We start from the raw sequence: 10369 nt of genomic DNA, 5'->3' as shown, positions 1-10369 counted from the left end.
GTGGAAATTGAGAATTTTATTCAAAATAGTGAGATGTCTAGGTTGAATAAGTGGTTTGGCAAATTTTCTTTAAAACCTGAGAAAACAGAATTAAAACCACAATCTCCATGGAGGAAATGTGAAAGGATAGTGCAGGGAAAATTACCTAAATATGATAAGAGTAACTATACCTCTCAGTAATCCTGATGCGGTAAAACCTATACTAGCTCGAGCAGATAAAAGGGAGGTCCCAAGCATTTTATGTAAAATTATTGATGATGTTGATAATGACAGACTGAGAGGGAAAAAATTAGTATGAGAGGCAATCACCAGAAGTAAAAATAATCCATTCCTGCAGGACATATGCAAGAGCAACCCTGTTAGCACTGTGAAAACTGCAGTCACACCAACCTTCAGAATGCCAGGAGAGATGAATGACAGTAAGATTGAGACACGTGCACCCACTAGTGCTGAAATTCAGCAATATAGAAAAGACTTTTCACAGAGAGAAACTAAAGATGGAGATTTTTATACAAACTCTGGGACAAAGGTGTAAATACCATTAGATTAAGTAGAGACGAAATGAGGCACCTAATCGACATTGTAGGACACCCAGTTTTACATGAGACCATACAGATGATTCTGGAAGCATCACCTGATGAAGTTAGAACCTTATTTGGGTGGATTGTGGATGCACAGAGACATGCATTCCCTAACCTGTATTTAAATTCTTTCCAAACTCAATGTAGATGGCACACCATTGACGAAGCTATCAAGCTATGTAGGAAAATAGGAATCATTTGCATGGAATATGAGCATGATAGAAATATCACGCCTCTTAGGATAGAACTTACGCCCGCAATAAGGCACCTCATAATAAAAGGGGCACCAGAACATTTACGGTTGATACTTAACAGCTGCGTTGTTGGGACATCAGTTTATAATACGGGTAATAGAGTACCTTAAACAAACCAGAGACTTGCAGGGACAACAAAAATTGACCTTTACAGTAACTAAAAATTAACCTTTTACCAGGATGCCACCATTTACATTGGCTACACATTTACCAGACAAAAGGGTCAATCCCAACAACCTCAATTTACTCAAAGTCCATAGCAACAGGCACAGCCTTGTATAACCACAGATTTAACAATATTGTTCCACAAAATGACCATGGCCCCGGCCAGAGCTGTACTTGGCCGGGGCAGAGACAGCAAAGACACAATTACCAGGAAATCTGCCCTCCTTATTGACCAAGACCAACAGGAACTCAGCAGAAGCAATGGCAACCTCGCAAGAGAGTGAACCAATGCCCAAACTAGCATATTAGGTCACCCTGCAGTCATATCATTTCCAAATGACAACAGGCCATGTGTTTTATTGACTTGGAACATTCTTGATAGATGAATAGACATCCGTTTTTTAGTAGATTCAGGAAGTGAAATTACCATAATAGCCTCTATTTAAGTGTACATTATGAAAAGTCCCTACCACTAAAGTAATGGGCATATCGGGCTCCATTTTAACTGGGCACATCATTTCCATAACAATTTTACTCTTTAATAGAGAACCTATCAAAACTAATGCATTAAGGACGGAAGCCCCATCAGCAATATTAGGAATGGACAAAATTCCAAGAATATTCAAGACATGGCTTCCCCTTAAAAGGCTGAAGGGAAACAGTGAAAATTGAACCAGTAGTGCAACCTACAATTCCTCCTTCATATACAAAACAATATCCCCTCAAGGGTGGACATGCAGAAATCACTGAAACCTTAGAGGAACTTCTAGCAAAATATATAATTGAACGAACTCAATCCTTTAACTATAATAGCCCTGTATGGCTGGTAAAAAAATCTAATGGCAAACAGAGATTTATGATAGACCATCAAAATATAAACAAATTAAGCCCACAAATGCCAGAATCCCTTCTGGACACTGAAGGTGGATTTCAGGAAATTAAGGACTTCAACTCTGATTATTTTGCTGCCATTGATCTCTCTGACATGTTCTTCGCCATCCCATTAGCTTCTGAATCTAGAGAAATTACCACATTTACATGAAATGCTACACAATACAGATTTAAGAGAGTTCCCCAGGGATATAAAAACTGTCCCATTATTGCACATGCCACCATACAACGAACTCTACCGTTTGATAAACTATATAAATCAATCAAGGTCCTTACTTACGTGGATGATATCCTAATCATAGAAGATGAGGAAAGAAAGGTGAAAGAAGCCGTGGACTTGATTTTCCACACCCTTATGAACAATGGATGGATGATAAATAAGGACAAAATTTGAGGCCCAGCAAAATCAGCAAAGTTCTTAGGTGTACTATGGACCTCTGGTGGCCCTCAAGTACCAGACTCAGTAATTAATAAAATAACACAGGTCCCGACCCCTAAGGACAAAACGGCAGCCCAACACATCATAGGCCTATTTGGATATTGGTGCCAACACATTCCCTTTCTACAATTAATTTTATAACCTATATATAAGGTAACCTGAAAAGCAGCAGATTTTGAATGGGGTGCTGCCCAACAAGTTGCTTTCCAAACAGCACTCAACTATTTGCAAATGTTTTCTAAATTATATATCCCAAAGGACTCAGAAACTTTGGTAATTGACATACTCTTTTTAAATGATTATGGTAATTGGGGAATTTATGTCAAACAGGAATGGCTAACCCATTTGGCTTCTTTTGTAAACGCTTTCCTTACATATCCAACAGATACTTGCTATTTGAAAAATTGGCTTGGACATTATATGAGGCAATAAAACATCTTGGTTTCTCAGTTAATAACCACTGTCTTATAGTCCAAACACCAGTACTTATACTGGACTGGATTAAGATGGAGGAAACATCCCTGCGAGAATTACTCATGGAACCTAAAGTTCTACAATGGAAATGGTACCTATGAAATGCCCTAGAAGGCACACTGGTGAAATCCTCTAAGGATACTGCCAGACTAACGGAAGAACTGGCAGCAATGTCATTACTTTCTGTACCTGTAGAACCGGTACCAGAAAAACGGAATCACATTGCAAAATGGGGTTCAGATAACAAGCATCATAACTGCTGGTTCACTGACGGATCCTCTGTTATTAAAAACGGGAAGCTGCATTGAGAAGTTGCAGGCTTCAGACCCTTGAATGGACAAGTTTTAACTGAGGGGATGGATGCCTCAGCACAGATAGCAGAATTACATGCCGTAAAATTGGTAGAGGAATTTAGTCAGAAACATAATGATAAAATTATACACATATTTTCTGACTCATGGTGCGTTTGCAATGGTCTAGCTATCTGATCAGCAAAATGGAAACACACTGACTTCAAAATCAACGGTAAAGATGTATGGGGAAAGGTTATATGGAAATATTTGACAGATGTACCTGTTAAAATATTTGTTTCACATGTTGACACTTATACTGGAAAATTAGATGAGAACTCTAAAAATAATGATATAGTTGATAAGTTGGCCAAAATAGCGACACTCAGACTAGTAAATAGGGAAACTTGGGCAGTGACAAAGATGTCGAATACTAAAATAACATTGCATCAATCACCACAATGGGAGAAACAATGCAATGAACCTCAAGAATTAATTATTAGTAAACCAGAGCCCCTGGAAATCCATAAAATAATGAGTCACATAGGTACGCATGCTTTATACACTTGGTGTCTTAGACAAAATCTCAGACCATTGTGGAAGGCATGCACTGACGCTATCAGAACATGTCCAAACTGTCCTAATGCAACTACGAGATTTAGAAGAAATCCACCTTCCCACATTTCTTCACCAAGACATTTCAATTATATTGTCCAAATAGACTTTATAGGACCAATTAGGTCACACCACTATGTATGCACAATGGTAGACGCTCATTCTGGCCTAGAACTGGCGAAACAGGCATCAAAACCAAACCAGCTTGCTACTATACTTTTGATATGGTCATGATGTGCTGCGTATGGCCCACCACGTATCATTACATCAGACCAAGGATCCCATTTTACCAGGAAACTTACACAAAAATTAGCAGAAGTATTAGACATCCAATGAGATTTCATGTAGCCTATAATCCCACAGCATCAGGCTATATAGAACGCTTCAATGGATTACTTTAGATGAAACTGTCCAACCTCTCAGATATACCAGTCAATCAGGCAATCTTAATAGCAGTATAACAAATTAAATAACAGACCCAGACTACACAGACCCTCCCCATTTGAAACTGTTTTCCCACCAAGTTACATACAATATGTCCTGAGTAAAGAGAAACAAAGAATACTGACAGATAAATGCCTCATATGTTCTAGGGACCACTCAACATTACAAGCTGATGACATCATCAGACAAGGACCAAGCACGTCAGTTTGGACATCTATAGGAAAGGGTGAGTTGAAACTCACAAAACTGAAAGATTTGGCCTCAGTATGACATGCCTCATAAATTATCTATGCAAAAGTATATAAATCCTAGTGACCCTCACACTATCATATGTAACCTTTGTGATAACCATACACTATATGTGGTGCCACACCCACAAAAAGTGTGGGAAGGAAACAGCACCAACAAACACACCTGTGGAAAGTTCACCAGTTACACAGTATGTCCCTTGGAATCCATCTTTTAATCACAATATTAGTCACACTTCTTCTGAGCACTACTACATCAGAAGTACTTACTACAACTCCCGCTACCACCACTCATTTTGAACATCGTAAGGCTCCAAGTTCCATAAAAAAGAACATCACATCATACTTACAATGATTTTACCAAGGATACATAGAAGTGGAAGGACATGTACCTGAATACTGGAGACATAATCCTTGGCTCTATAATCATACAGACTTCAACCAGCTATTCTAGAACAAATATGCCTTTTGCACAGCAATTAACAAACTCAGCTTCTGTTTTGCATGTGAAGAATACTATGCTACAAATATCACAGGCCAATGGTCATCCATATTGAGAGCAACCGACACAGAAGAAGAAACCAATATTTTGGAAAGGAACCCCCTACCCTGTCACAGAATGGAAATGACCAGGAATTCATAGGGATCACATCCACAGTACGCATACTATTGGAAAACTGTAACACCATACTACATAATTGTATCGCTACATTATAGCAACACCAGCCTCACAATTATTCGAACCCCTGATGACCCTGATATTTTCACTTGTGAAGCGGCATCCAAGTTTTCTTTGGCTGCCACAGTTATGGCCTGGTAGAATAAAAATAACCAACTAGATGATGACAATTTCCATTACAAAGGAAAAGAAGATGAAGAAGATGAGGACAATGAAGAAGGAGAACAAGCAACTGAAGGTCTAGGTGCCACAACATCAACTACATGGGCACAGAACTGGCTTAAACCACTAACATGCATTAAACAACATAAACCCCAATTTAAATAGCCTAAACTGTTATTGGAGCCCTTTGGTGGACCATGCCCTGTCAACATGACAGTAACTTACAAAAACTTACTGAGTATACAGTATGTGATGACCCATATTCCGTGTGTCATAATAATGGGAATATCAGTAAACTAATGGCGAAAGTCATCTGTGTTGCTGATTTCCCCAACCTACCAACTTAGGAACACTTTGAAATACTTAATGCATATAGACCAGATTTTACAACATCCAACATTTCTTTCCCTTCAATAAGCAATTGGTGGAAAATTATGGCTCTAGGGACCCATACACACAGATAGCCTCTGATACTTATAGATCCTATACCACAACCATTTCCTTCCATGCTATACCAGGAACCAGTGCAAAAGAAGTGCTCAGATGAAATAAACAGATATTATTGCACCAAGTCAATTTTCACAGATACCAACAAAACAGAAAATAAATGCTTGAAGCACAGGGACTACTCTGTACCAGTTACAGCTGGATACATTTGCATGAAAAAGTTAAGATACTTCACTACATGTCAAAATGTGTTTATGGGTAATAACAAAATATCCCTATGAGGACACTGTTATAACACATCTTCAAACTCACTGAAACAAATTTTTCATCCAACTTTCATGATATATCCAGGTAACTTTTCAAACACTTCTTCGACAGAATGGTTCCAGTCAGTGTACAATGTATCCATTAACCCAACAAGTATTCACAATGCAAAAGGATCCTGCTGGATAGTCATTACCAATGCACATTGGAGAACCCCATAAATAATGGTACTACATGGCATTGGTGGCACTGAATAAACTGGAACAATCCCTGCAAAGTACTACCAGGAAACTGTACATGGAACTTAACACACTTTTACTTCCACAACAGAACATCTCTATGAAATGAAGACCCGCACAAAAGCATCCCAAAGGCAAAATATTCCATCTGGATAGTCAACAAGCTCCCCATGCAAGTTGGTTTCATGAGGATACCCACCACTACTGACTCAAACCCTCCAATATCAGACATGACATCACATTTATCATTTATGTCCTTCATCCCTGTCATTTCATTACAACATAACAACACCATATGAGATAACATACATAACTTAACTCTACACAGGAATTGCCAACTTCCATTCACACACTCATCCATCTGCCACATGCAACACAGCATTTGAACAACAAATGTATCATATTATGACATACCGCAAGATGTATACAACCCAATCAGTTGTGAAGGAAACCTATAAAATACAATCTGAAACACCAGTCAAACTTAAACCCACTGTAACAACATTGGGCTTCAAGGATCCATGAATCCATGAAAGCTTTATTTAACCTTAACCCAACATGCAATTGGATGGACGACTCTATTGTACATTACAACATCAAAGAAGCAGACAACAGGCCCCTATCCTGCTGGCTCACCACAGAAATGAACTTCTTGTCATGGAAACATGTCACACAGATTGGTAAATTTGTGTACTATTTTTATATGGTACTTCCAGGCTTTGACAATAAATAGTACATCATTGATATGGTATCACACAACATCTTACATAGTGAAACTGACCTCACTGAGGGACTATCATTGAAATATGCCAATTCATATGCATACAAAATGAATCATCGAGAATGCTACATAAGAGAAAACAGCACGACCCCCTGCTTCATTGACAGGGGAGGCTTTAATGCAACACACAGATTGCTCACAGCATACTTCAAACGTGCAGTTATTTTTCCACCATGGAGACCTATGGAAACAAGAAATGCACCTGGATTTATACTTGTCACTCATTAACCGGTAGGAATACTCACCATACAACCTATATCCTTGAGACTCCAACTAAACAACATCAATAACAAGGATAGAGAGAAGTATGGTGGACTGATTAGCTTATCACCAAACTTACATAAATGGAGCAAACAATCTGAGAAGACCTCTACAATTCACTGCAGCTGATGCTTTTCTAGCAGGAGCAGCTATTGGTGCACTCATTGCAGGAGCAATGACAGAAGAACTCTGTGTTAAGGTGTATTCACTATGGTCCCTATCGGATCAACAGAACAAAGCAATACACTCTATTTCTAAATCCCTACATGCAGGTTCAGTACTCTTACACAAATTACATCTGGAACAAGAAATACTCAGGAGAGAAATCAATGTTTTCCATACAGATGAAAAGAAGAGACTCCAAGCCCTAAATAATGCAATTAATAAACTCAGGATACAGAGTGAGTATGATCACCTTAATGCATTAATGCAAGTAGCGCGTCAGGAAATTACTAATCTATTTTTAACTGGCAGAGGACAAGAAGGACAGCAGTCCATAATGATGCTAGACCCACAAAGGAAATCATTCTGTGAAAATGGACTATGTGAGATATACCTATGGGACATTTCAACAACAACCATTGTGGGATACCATGCAATGCCTATCCCCTGACGAATAGGCAAATGATGGATTATCCCATATGGACAGTATCTATGGGTTAACTTACATGATTACTCATGGTATGTTAATATTAAAGATTCCTATCCAATTGGAAGATAGATAGTCATAGTGTTCAACACCTTTTCCACAGACCTACTTATATCCAAAGTAGCACTATATTCAGTTGATACTAAGATACTTGATCTAGGTAATTACCAAATATTAACCTGCAACAATCAAGAATATACAATCAGACGGCACCATAACATGTCATACTTTGATAATATGACACTGCCTGCTGGATGCTATATATCCAATAATGTCATGACAGTGACACATACAGAAGTTAATATGATGGTAATCACACACTTATCTTATGTGTCTAATCATACCTTTGGACTTGGACATTTCTTCCAAATGCCAAAACCTGAATCAGGAATACAAGAATATCAAGGACTCTATAGAATGCACAGACAAAATGTTTTCCCAAAACGAAAAAGTCTTACAATCCCTACACAACACAATAACACAGAAGATAAAAATATTGGGATAACACACAGACCAACTAGAATTTATCATCCATAAGAACTTCTTGAAAATGTCTCACATTAACCTAAATATTAGAAAGGACAGTACTATCCTTAATGCCCTATGACATACATTCATGGCAGACTTTGCATGTGTAAGTAAATAGAACCCTTGACATTGGTTCAAGGAGTGCGTACACTTTATAGCTATTCTGATAATATAATTACCATCAGAATATTACTTTGTCTATGCAGGAGGACAACTCAGGCAGAACTCTGCAATCATGCCAAAAAAGAAGCAAGTTTCGCATAGCAAGGCCGAAAGGATCAAAAAAGCACAGCTATACCACTTCAAAATATGCCCTCTCTGCCCTGAATTTCATGTAAGACTTTTCTATCAAATTATTTTCTTAAAAACCTTCCATGAAGAAGAACAACTAATAATATTCCATGTACAGACATTGAATACATGCATCTACATATCCATGAAATTCAATATATGCCTTGACTTGGATCTATATGATATATGAACAGGCCTGATATATCCAAACTACTTAACCATATTTTGTATCATACAAAATCAATTGAAGGATGCCATATATTCTGGAACACACAAAGACCACAACATATTCAGGACCTACTCAGACTATTGACAGCTGTACTCAGAAGTGACGTCACATATATTAACCCTTGCAACTGGTACCATACAGTCAAATACCAGTTGACAAGAGAAACTGATGGACATACATGGATAAATAGAATGTGGTACAGCCTAAACCCTAAATGCACCCGCATGCCCTTCACCCTTCAGGACTATTCACTTAGAGCATTGTTCTTGAAATTCTTATGAAAATGTTGGAACATCATGATTCTACATGATAAAATCAAATTTACATGGACTAAAACTTACTCTGCCCTTTCTTTTATTCACACTTTTTTGTAGAATCACCTGCAATCCAAAGTCTTAACTATTGGAATCAGGATCACACATGTTCTTCATGGACATCATTTGATGTTCGTTTGGCAGACCAAGATACCAAATATACACTCTGCAATGTTGCAGAAATCAAACAAATACCTCATGGCTATAGATGGATACGAATACGACTTGACTAATTTCATCCACTATCTCCCAGGGGGACCAAACATCATATTACAGCATAGAGGAACTGAATGTGGACAAACATTTGACAACATTGGACGCTCACCTGGTGCAATAATTATTCACTGAAAATACTTAGTAGGAGAAGTGCAAGATTCTTCTTTCCAACACTCCCCTTATCATTATACTTCATTCCCTTAAACTTGAGTTTTTGATCGTGTGAGATTTAAGTTTTAAGAGTTTTAAGATTTTAAGATTGGTGTGATAAATGAGCTTGAATTCTCTGTGTGTTATATGGATTAATCAAAACTATATTTTTGACTATGCTGAAATATTTTTTATGAAAAAGCATTTGAAATATCTATCATAAATTTTATATCTTTGTATTCACCCTTGTACTCATACTAATTCTTCTTAAAATATTTGCTATGATATGAAATGTTATACACACTTGTAGCCTTATATCTAGGCACCCATCCCATGGGATCTTATCACAGATGTGGGACCCCATGGGACCCTGGGGGTAGACTGTAATGAGACAAGGAAAGAATAGGAATTGCTATACTTGTGTGTTATGCAGTAATAAGCTGTACTTGATATTTGCCTGGACTTGTAAAACTAAAATAAAGGCACCTGGTGACAAACTTGCTGTGTGGCAGAATGATACTCCTGAACAATGCTGATATGAACCTTTATCTAAGATTTGAGTGGTGGCTCCTAGTATAGTTGTGTTCTGGTCTTTATTAATGAAGACCAGACTGGACTGAAAATCACTACTTAAACCGCTGGACTTTTGGAGCAAACCATCAGCAGCACCATGATCAGAGGACTCCACGTCGCTCTGTCTCTTGACTGCCCCAGCTGCTGTCCACTCCATCACTGATTGCTTATTGACCATTGTCACC

The sequence above is a fragment of the Sciurus vulgaris genome, assembly GCF_902686455.1.
Source record: "Sciurus vulgaris genome assembly, chromosome: 7".
NCBI classification, from domain to species: domain Eukaryota; kingdom Metazoa; phylum Chordata; class Mammalia; order Rodentia; family Sciuridae; genus Sciurus; species Sciurus vulgaris.
The sequence above is the reverse complement of the archived record's forward strand: the minus strand, read 5'-3'. Positions refer to the sequence as shown.